The sequence below is a fragment of the Apteryx mantelli genome, chromosome 1 (genome assembly GCF_036417845.1).
Source record: "Apteryx mantelli isolate bAptMan1 chromosome 1, bAptMan1.hap1, whole genome shotgun sequence".
Lineage (NCBI taxonomy): Eukaryota > Metazoa > Chordata > Aves > Apterygiformes > Apterygidae > Apteryx > Apteryx mantelli.
The window spans coordinates 4,300,039-4,309,616 of NC_089978.1; the positions used below are offsets into that span (position 1 = coordinate 4,300,039).

A 9,578-nucleotide genomic window follows, 5' to 3' on the forward strand; every position below is an offset into this window, starting at 1 on the left:
AAGGAAGATAAAGAAAAAGAAAAAGAAAAAAGGAGACAGAAAGAAAGGTAGCTTTGTTCTTTGCTAGATTAGATTTAAAATATCACACTGGTAGTAAATATATTGGCTTCATTGCACAAAGACTGTAAAGTCCAGCTAGCTCATAATTCCACCAATAAAGATCCTCATTTGCCAATAAAAATTAGGGCAGCCACTGATCCATAGTCTAGATTTCCTGCTTGGGAACTGATTTGGAAAATATGGTGATCAAATTTGGTACAAAACAGCGCAACCGTGCAAAGTAAGCCGAGCAACGGCATTTTCTTCTCGTTGCCACTGCCCTACGTACCCACATAAGACCAGGTCCTCCTGTAGAACACCTCCAACCAACCACCTGCAACAGCTGTGATCAGGAACCTAATTTTTAAGCTATATGAAAAGTCTTTGTTCTCCATTTTATGTGTACCTTTTTTTAGCAACTTACAAAAAAAAGGCATAGAGATGCTTGATTGAAAACTGATGACACACTGCTTTTAGCATTTTGGCAGCAGCACAAAAGCATTTCTCAAATCCCTCCAGCATCTAGAACTGTACCTGGAATGTTTTTAGGACTGATATTAAAAATGCAGGATAGGCTCGCAGCAGATCCATTCAGATGAGGGAACATCAAACAAGTTACCTTCCTTTCTACTTGCGAGCTATAGAAAGACAAGTCTTGTGTGATGTATTTTTACTCTGGGGGGGAAAAAAAAACTTGAGAAATTACCTTCAACCTAATTCCATACTATTTTGTTTTGTTTTTTCTCCAAGAACCTTAAAGATGTGTGCACTCTCATAACCGTGGCTTATGAGCGGTCTTGATCAGTCCGTTCCCACCCCCACCACCAGGCCCTGGTCTTCCAGGAACACCTGCCAAATAAAATGTTTGAAAAAAAAAAATATATGTGGTCTTTACTTAGAAGCCTTGAAGGTATCCAGATCATAAATTTGTTGTGGAGTGTGTGGCACTGCTTATTTACTTGTGACTGATTATTTTCTTTGTGGGAGTTTTCAAACCAGTTAGAAAGTCAGAAAGCGTGATCGTAGTTAATCCATGGTGTACCTTGAAGTAACAGCTGAAACGGCAAAGATCCTGCTCACGTTTTGTCTGACATCGGAGTAACTCCACTTTTTGGTGGCTGAGGCCTCATTTACACGAGGATGCAGCAATATGCCCCAAGGGCCCCATTGAAACTCATCCTTGGAGAAAAACTCCTAGGAGACCTTCATTTGTAGTGACAAAGTCGCCCAGGGGAAGAGTAACGTCGTTGTTAGAGCAGTGCAAATAACTAGCCAAATGCTGGGCAGACAAGGCTCATCCAGACTCGGTGTTTGAGATGAAAGTCAAACCACTGGGGGTCTTGAAAGAGCAGGGCAAGATACACCAGCCCTGAGTGAGCAGCTTGTGGTCCCACTGCTGCTGCAAGGGTGAAACTGCCTCTGGGAAACTTTGGGACGAGGTTTTCTTTCAAGATGTAAGTCTGGTTTTATTTGAACTTCAAACTTGAAGCAAAAGTCAAAGAATACATACTGGAATTGGGGGGGAAAAAGCATTTCATGGTCTTTCTCACTATCGCATCTCTCTAAGAGGAGAGAGTGCATCTGTGTTGATGCTTCAGTTCAGAACAAACCTAAACCAGAAGACTCACTCCAGGAGGTCACCTACTGTGCACCAAGCAGTAATGGGACCATGGGACCAAGCTAGAGGTAGTCCAGAATAAAACTCCCCTGAAGTGCAGATGGGAAGGCTTCGGCACTGCTTCACCCCGCACCTCCACTCTTATCAGTTGCACAGTTGGGTGATGTGGTTGCAGCCAGACTTCTTCCCCCGAGGAGTGCTGGTTAACATCGGGATATGGGCAAAGACCATGCAAAGAGGCACATAAGCACTTGGAAGTGAGGCTGGAAGTTGGGATTCATAGGTTATGTCTATACTGCTAGGTAACAGAGGGCTAGCAAGTGATCTCTGGCCCCAAGGCCAAAGGGGATGGACTGGTGGCCCCATGTAGAGCACTTTTGTACAGTATGTTTATGGTCTCCCATCTTTGGTCCCTTCATTTAAGAAGCGCAGACTCAGCATGACAAATCTAGGTCTCAGGGGAAAAGCCTGAAAGAAAATCCATATAACCTCTCCACTCCTCACCTCTTTGAACATTAAGCACTATAACAGCAACACCGAAACAAGGTGGAGACTTAATTAGCATCCTTGATGAGCGCACCACACATTTCTACGCACGGGGCAGGTGCCATCTGACCAAACGCATTCATCAGCATGTTCACCTCCATCCGAGCTAGTCACGTTCAAATTGTAGTCCATAGACTGAGATGCTTTATGGTGCTTTATGGTATACATCTTCTAAATGTTTCCCCATGTCAAGGAGCAGCAAAGAAGGCCCAGGAAGAAAGGATGTGGCAATTACACTATTTAGTTAGCGGGACTAATAGCGCTCTCTCCTGTTGGCAGGCCTGCAGAGGGCTGCTACCTTCCCGCCGGCTTTTCTTTCCGTGCACGTGTGAAAGGGAAGTCCTGGGATACCGGGATCCAGCCCGCCGCGCGTGTGCGGTCGCTATTTCCCAGCCTCTCGGAGAAGACGTTTCTGCGGCCGTGCCTGACCTCCGGGAGCAAACCGGAGCCCCGTTGCTCTCGTGCCGCATCTCTCCGCACCCCTGGCCCCGCTGCAAACCCGGGGAGCGTTGGCAGGATGCGGACCCCGAGCGGGAGCGCAACGCAATGCAACGCAACGCGAGGCGCCTGAGTAGTGTCAGATGGACCCGTCACGATGCCACCGACACGGGCGCGGGGAAGAGACGCGCGTTGCTTGCTTCTCGCAATGCAGCGATCATCCGCTCCCTCCCGCGCTCCCGCTCTGCCACTTGTTTTCCTTGCGCATTCATTCACACATTATTTAACTTCTGACTCGGACACAGCAGGTAAAAGCATTTAACAGCTTGGCTGCTTGTTCAGACGGAGCTGGGAAGAAGAAGGCGGCAGCGGCGGGAGGGGGAGCAGACTGCCGCTCGCTGAGATTTTTGCTTTGAATTTTTGAGTTTTCAGCGCTGCGTTTTTCTAACATGGGGAGAAGTGGGGGGGGGGGGGAAAGGGAAGGAAAGAGGGGGGAAAAAATGACATTCCTCAAAGGCCGAGTCACATTTTCCAGCATTATAACACGGTCTCTGCTGTCCCCAGACTTCTCTCGGCGCAGCGTTCCCACTCCTCGGCAGAGAAAAGGTCAATGGTAAAAATTTAGCAGGAACTGTATCATTATCCCCGCGGGATGTGTTCATCAGGAGGAGAGAGCCGGCCGTCTCGCTCTGTCGACAGAAATCCACATCCCGAAACGTATTACCCCGGGGGCGGGGGACCCGCGGCCCGCCGGCCACATACAGCCCATAACTTCATTTCTTCACGGCCGGCAGCCGGGTGATTATTTCCGCGGGATCCCCGGATACCCGCCGAGGCGCACGGCAGCGCTCGCCCTGCCGAAGGCGCGGGAAGGCGGCGGACGGGCGCTTCGCCGAAAGCCTCCGCCGGGGGATAAAGGCAGGAGAGGCCAAATGGGACGGGTGTGATTTGAAGGGCTGGAAAAGTCTCCTTCCAGGAGGAAAACTTGGCTTTTGGTTTATGTAAGAGAAGGTGTAACGCTGTATCGGTGCCGGGTAAGCATCCGCCTGAGCTAGAAGAGAGCAAATCCAGCAGTGAGGGGCACCGCAACATCTGTCCAGCGGTGGCTACTGAGCAGAGATGGGATTTTTAACGGGGAGCAAAGCCGACGATTGCAGGAAGGAGGCAATCTCCCGGATTCGCCCCCAGCTGAGGCTGGACATCGCACCGGTTGATTTTTGCTAGGAAGTGCGGGCATGGATTGACCGGGAAGGATTTTAAGACGGTTGTGCTTCTCCCTCTGTGGGACATTCCCTGTTCCCGCGAGGTCCCAAGAGGAGAGAAGCCCCTGGATGGGGAGCAAGGGAAGGGGCTGGCATTTAGGAAGACGAGCTGGGGCGCATCCTTCCCGCTGCCGCCAAAGGAAACGCCTCTTCCCTCGGCGGCGGATGCCCTCGTGGGAATTGCTCTCCTGCCTCTTGCTCCGGAGAGGTGACAGCCCCGTCCCGGGGTTGTTTCTCCGAGCACGGGGACGGACAGTCCTTAGCAGCACAGGGCAGTGGCAGACGTGGGAAACTCTCCAGTTTTGAGGCCCCGGGGACAAATTCCAGGAGCAGGTCAAACATCCACGCAGCCAAAGGCCTGCTGCAAAGTTTATTCCCGTTGCATTTATTTCCGAAGCCAAGAGCTGGCCGAGGCGCCCACGACGTCCCCGGGGGATTTAGGTGCTCGCCCCAAATGTCAGCAGCCTGCAGCCAATTCCCTTTTCCTGCAGCGCCATGCCAGAAAACGGGGCAGCGTGACAAAAATTGGCCCGCGGCTACAAGATGAGTCCATTTTCCAGGGCCGGCCAAGGCTTTTCAACAGCCCTGGAGGAGTATTTTTAAAAAGGACAAGTACTAAAATGGTGTGACTGGGTTTCTCCCGTGTGGGGAGGGGTAGTCGCGCACGCGCACGCACACGCCACGTGCAAAACGGCTCCCTGCGGAAAGGGCAGGGAAGGCAAACGACGGCCTCTGCGCAAGCAGGAGTCACGTGTGCATCGAGCGCCAGCAACGTCCGAACGGCACCGTTTGACGCATTCTTGTCTAAGCATAAAATAAAGGCGCGACTGCGCTTCAGAGAAGGATCAAGCAGCGGGAGCTACCCTGGGACCCCACGCCCAGGGGGCTTTGAAGCGTATCTTAGTTTTAAAATACCACTTTTGAGCTCGAGTTTTTATTTTTCTGGTGCTGCCGTCAGGTTCGGTTTTGTTTTGTCTTTTTTTTTTTTTTAAAGAATCCCCAGCCTCTTTCCAAAAGCCTATTTTAGCATCCTTTTCATGTGGCTGAAATTGCCCGCCCATCCCCTCCCTGCCACAAATCACATCGCGCCGCCGGGGTCAATCAAACTCTTCCGCCGTGGGTCAGGGCTGTATGTGCACCCCCGAGTTAGGAGACCACATACGAGGCGTAAATATTTACGTGACACTATTTACTCAGGAAGCGTGCGCATAACCAGTGTGTTTGAAGCGAGAACGGGCCGAGCGCGAAGGCACCCGCGGGAGATGCAATGCGGGGGGACAGTTGAGCAGCAGCCTCGAATGCCGCCTCTCCCCTTGCTTCACAGGTGCTCCAAAAGGCAGAGTTTCTCACCCAAGTTTTACACCGTTGAGTTAAAGCAAAATGGAGATTTAGGGCAGAGATTGTGGCCGGTCTCCGCAGTGGGTCGTGCAAGGGAGCAAGTGGGTGCAGGGGTGAGTTCAAGGGGCACGAGCGGTTGTGGAGGGGTGCAAGGTGAGAAGGTGGCTGTGGGGGTGGGTGCAAGGGGAGCAGGGGGTTACTGCAGACGGCAAAGGGAGCAAGTGGGTGCAAAAGTGGGTGCAAGAGAGCAAGTGGTTACAGGGGGGGCGCGAGGGGGAGCACGTGTTTGCAGAGGTGGGTGCAGAGGAAGCAGGTGGTTGCAGAGCGGGTGCAAGTGTTGGCAGGGCTGGGCGCAATGTGGGTGTCGCGGAGCGGACGCTCGGGGCGCGGGGCCGCGCGCTGCACGGCGGCGGCGGTGGCGGCGGACACGGGCCGCGCAGGTCCCGCTGACGTCACATTCGTATGCATAGAATAGTGGCGGGGGCGAACCATATGTATCGGCTCGTTGGTCTAGGGGTATGATTCTCGCTTAGGGTGCGAGAGGTCCCGGGTTCAAATCCCGGACGAGCCCTGTTTTCTCCCCCCTTCCCAAAAAGAGTGGGCAGATTTTTTTTTTCTCCTTCCGGTTTTGAATCCTCCCTTGGAGATCCACCCCTTGCTCCCCCGCAAGGGGAAACAAACAGCCCCGCTTCGGAGCAGGGGATTGCACCGCCCGGAGGCGCTGCGCGGCGCGGGCAGGGGCCAGGCCGGGCTTTGCGGCGGGCTTGGGGGCTCGCCGCCGCCGCCGCGGAGCCCCAGTGCGGAGCGGGGAAGCGGGGGCGGGGAGAAGAAAGAAAGATTTTTGCATTAAAGCAAAAAGGGCTCGTCCGGGATTTGAACCCGGGACCTCTCGGACCCAAACCGAGAATCATACCCCTAGACCAACGAGCCGCCTGCTTAGTTTGTGCGCGACAACCCTATAGGCCGCTGCAGCGCCGGCGGGGCGGGGAGGGGAACTGCGGGGCCCGGAGGGGCCGCGACTGGCACCGGCACCGGGGCCTCCCCCTGGGGCTGCGGACCGGCGCCTCTTCGGAGGGTCTGAAATCACCGCTCGGACAGACACCCGCACCACCTGCCACGGAATTGCTCTCCTGTCCTTTGCCCTCGTCCTTTGCCCTTCCCTTCCCTTCTTTTCCCTTCCCTTCTTTTCCCTTTCCTTCCTCTTTCCCTTCCCTTCTTTTCCCTTTTCCCTCCCCTTTTCCCTTCCCCTCACTTTTTGCTTCACTTCCCTTCCCTTCTTTTACCCTTTTCCCTTTCCTTTCCTTTCCTTTCCTTTCCTTTCCTTTCCTTTCCTTTCCTTTCCTTTCCTTTCCTTTCCTCTTTCTTTTTTCTTCCCTCTCCCTCCCCTCAGCCCAGAGCTTGGGTCTCTAAGCAACTGGGTCTTTTCCCCTGGTTTTGATGTCTTTCAGTGACAGGGGACGTCCTACAAGAGACATGGGAGCTGTGTTGTGTCTCTGCAGGGCTGAGCATTTGCCGCGGGCTGTGAGTCCTGACTTGCACCTCCGTGGTGTTATCTAAAACCCTTCAGTTATAAAAATGACAGAAAAAAAAAAATCCCCTGTCTTTGTGGGTGTTTTTGTGTCTGCGGAGGCAGGAATATGATATTTTGTTCAGGGCACACATTTCAATGGGCCCTTATAAATCAGCGTGTGTGTGGCCTCCTCCTGACTGTCCCCGCAGCACGGGCTACTTGTTCCTCCTTCAACGATGTGCCCCGCTGACAGCCTCGGGGTAAAACCACAGCTAAAAACATCCACGGAGAGTCTGAGAAAACAGAGAGCCACGTCCAGATTTCGCAGGAGCCCCCAGAGCCTTTTCAGTGCGGCGCTGATGATGAAGAGGAGACCGCGAGGTTCGTTTTCATTGCAACTATTTGCATGAAAGATTTGCGTGAAATGTTTGCAAGGGACTTCAGAAAAGATCAAAATTGGTGTATTTTTGCATTTCATGAGGAAGGAAGGAGGAAACAAAGGAAGAAAGGATGCTGGATCTCAGAGAGGTTCTGTTTACACGTGAAAGGTTTAATATATTTTTACGTTGAAAACAGTGCACATTTTCTGTGAAAAGGCTCTGTTTCTAAAGCTGCTCTGGAATAAACATCAATTTCGTGAAAATGAAATTTTGCAGATGTCAGATTACCCCACATAGCTGCCATTGTTTCCCATTACAACTACCTGCCCACTCCAGGAAACAACCCTGCATTGTCACCAAGCCAAACAAAGCTGCCATCCATCCACACCTGTTACTATTTATGCAGCACCAGGAGCAGATAAGATAAAAGGGACATCTGCTGACGTTAAAAAAAACATCCTGGCAGATGCCAATTAGGCGCTTACCTGGTGCCATTAAGTCAGGCCCTGCTCCTGCAGAGACTTGCCCCTGTGTTGGGCTTGGGTGCTAGAAACAGCCCCATTGCAATGGGGCTTGGCAGGGTCACATTTAGCATGGAAATCAATGGTCTGATTTTGGAGGCCCTACTAAACCCCTTGGTCCTCTAGCAACACAGGGGAACAGCAAGTGCTTCGGTTCCTAACACGAGCCCCGTGCAGTTACCAGCTAACCCTCTCATTTAGCTCCAGAGATGATGCTTTTAGAGCCCAAGCATCTAAGTCCATCCTTGGACTCACTGAGGAGCTAGCCATGACATGGTCCTCAGCAGGAGATAGCTGTGAGGGCCTCGCTGATGGAGGCTCACCTCTGAGATGTTCTCAGCTTGTTAGGGTTGGAGGAGCACTGTAATTTCATGCAAGTTTGGAGCAACTTGACCTTCACTGGCTTAAACTTCTCAAAACTTTGGGCCACAAGGACAGCTGGGTGCCTTCTAGCAAGGCCTCGTGTTTGGAGATCCCTGTGCCAACAGCAGCCATTGCTCTACTCCAGGCAATGTAGCCCATTCCTCAGGAAAGCCAAGATGGATCCAACCCACGTGGTGCCACAGAGCACCCCTGGACGTGTCTTCTCAGCAGCGTTCAGGCCTCTGGACACCATGGGGTGTCCCGTCACCGTCCCAACCCGGTCAGCCCGTCGCTGTGCCCCGAGGAGTGTTGTGGGATGTCTGCTGCTTTGCTGAGGTCGCGGGAAGCTAGGAGCCGGGACGCTCGCGAGCAGAACAAAGTCGCCTTGTGCAAGAGGCGCGAGCCGAGCTGAGCCTTGCGCCCGGCTGCTTGCAGGGTCCTCACCGGTTTTGCTCTGATGGGGAAGAAAGAGCTGGCCACAGCAGGGTAGGCAGTTTCCTTTAAAAGACGGCACTGTGTGTAATAAATGAAACTGCTTGAGGTTAGCGGTTGGGTCCCTTTTTGTGTGTGTGTGTGTGTGTGTGTGTGTGTGTGTGTGTGTGTGTGCATGTTTGTTTTGATACACGGTGGTAAAACACCCTCCTTGTGGGGTCATATTTTCTTGCTGGAGCAAGTTGTCGGCTGGAGATGAGACAGCGGAGGAGGAATATCTGAACGCCTGTGTTTGTTTGCTTTAAAAAAGGCACTTAAAATTAGCTCAGTGAATACACTCCTGCACAGATTGCTCCCAAAATGAATAAATCAAGCTATGTGCAAGGAGACTTGATAATACAAACCAGCTCCCTTCACTGCATGCCAGACCCGGATCTCATTTACACGGGTGCAGTTAGCTCTGCCAGGGTGTCTCTGGCTTTGGATGGAGAGAAGAAACCTGGACTGGTCTCTGCTGCTTTCTCGGAGCTAGAAATTGTGGAGTGTTTTTTTTTTTTTGCTGTGCACATCATTCCAGTGGGATGTGGAAAGGTTTGATGCAGTTTTTGTGGAAGAAACAGCCACCAGGTCAGTCCACAAAGCTCTGCCATGGGGTGATGACCAGGGAGGAGGACCTCAAATGCACCCAGGAAAAGAGCGCGTTGCTCAGATACAGCCCAGCACCATGATTGCCTCTTCAGCACTGGGGACCCCTGTCACTCATTCCAGTGTGACATGGCCACGGTGGCACAGCAGGCGTCAACACTGCCAGAATAGCCCAAGGCGAACGGTGTTACCCAGGTCTCCACCTTCAGGGATGGAGAGGTAGAAGAGGAGGCCTTCATAAGAGGGAGACACAAACCTGCACGCAGCTGGGGCTGGCCGGGGATGCCGCTGAAGAAGCAAATCCTTGCATTGCACATAGCCGAGATGGGAACTGCGAATGGGGGCAGCTTCACTCCTCGTGTGTGGCTCAAGGACAGGGCCTGGGGAGCAGCCAGATTTGACCTGATCCATTTCCCCTCTGCTCAGCACTGGCAAGACCATGTCTGGTCCCAATTTGTGGCTCTCTGGTCCCAGGCAGCTGGTGAC

At 52.6% G+C, this 9,578-nt stretch overlaps 2 non-coding genes across 2 annotated transcripts; one reads left to right on the forward strand and one right to left on the reverse strand.

The window, feature by feature from the left end:
- Positions 1-5,740: 5,740 nt before the first annotated feature.
- TRNAP-AGG (transfer RNA proline (anticodon AGG)) lies at positions 5,741-5,812 on the forward strand. Its single transcript has one exon. It is a non-coding gene; the product is annotated as a tRNA-Pro (tRNA).
- Positions 5,813-6,099: 287 nt separating this feature from the next.
- Positions 6,100-6,171, reverse strand: TRNAP-UGG (transfer RNA proline (anticodon UGG)). The gene has a single exon. It is a non-coding gene; the product is annotated as a tRNA-Pro (tRNA).
- Between the last annotated feature and the right edge of the window lie 3,407 nt (positions 6,172-9,578).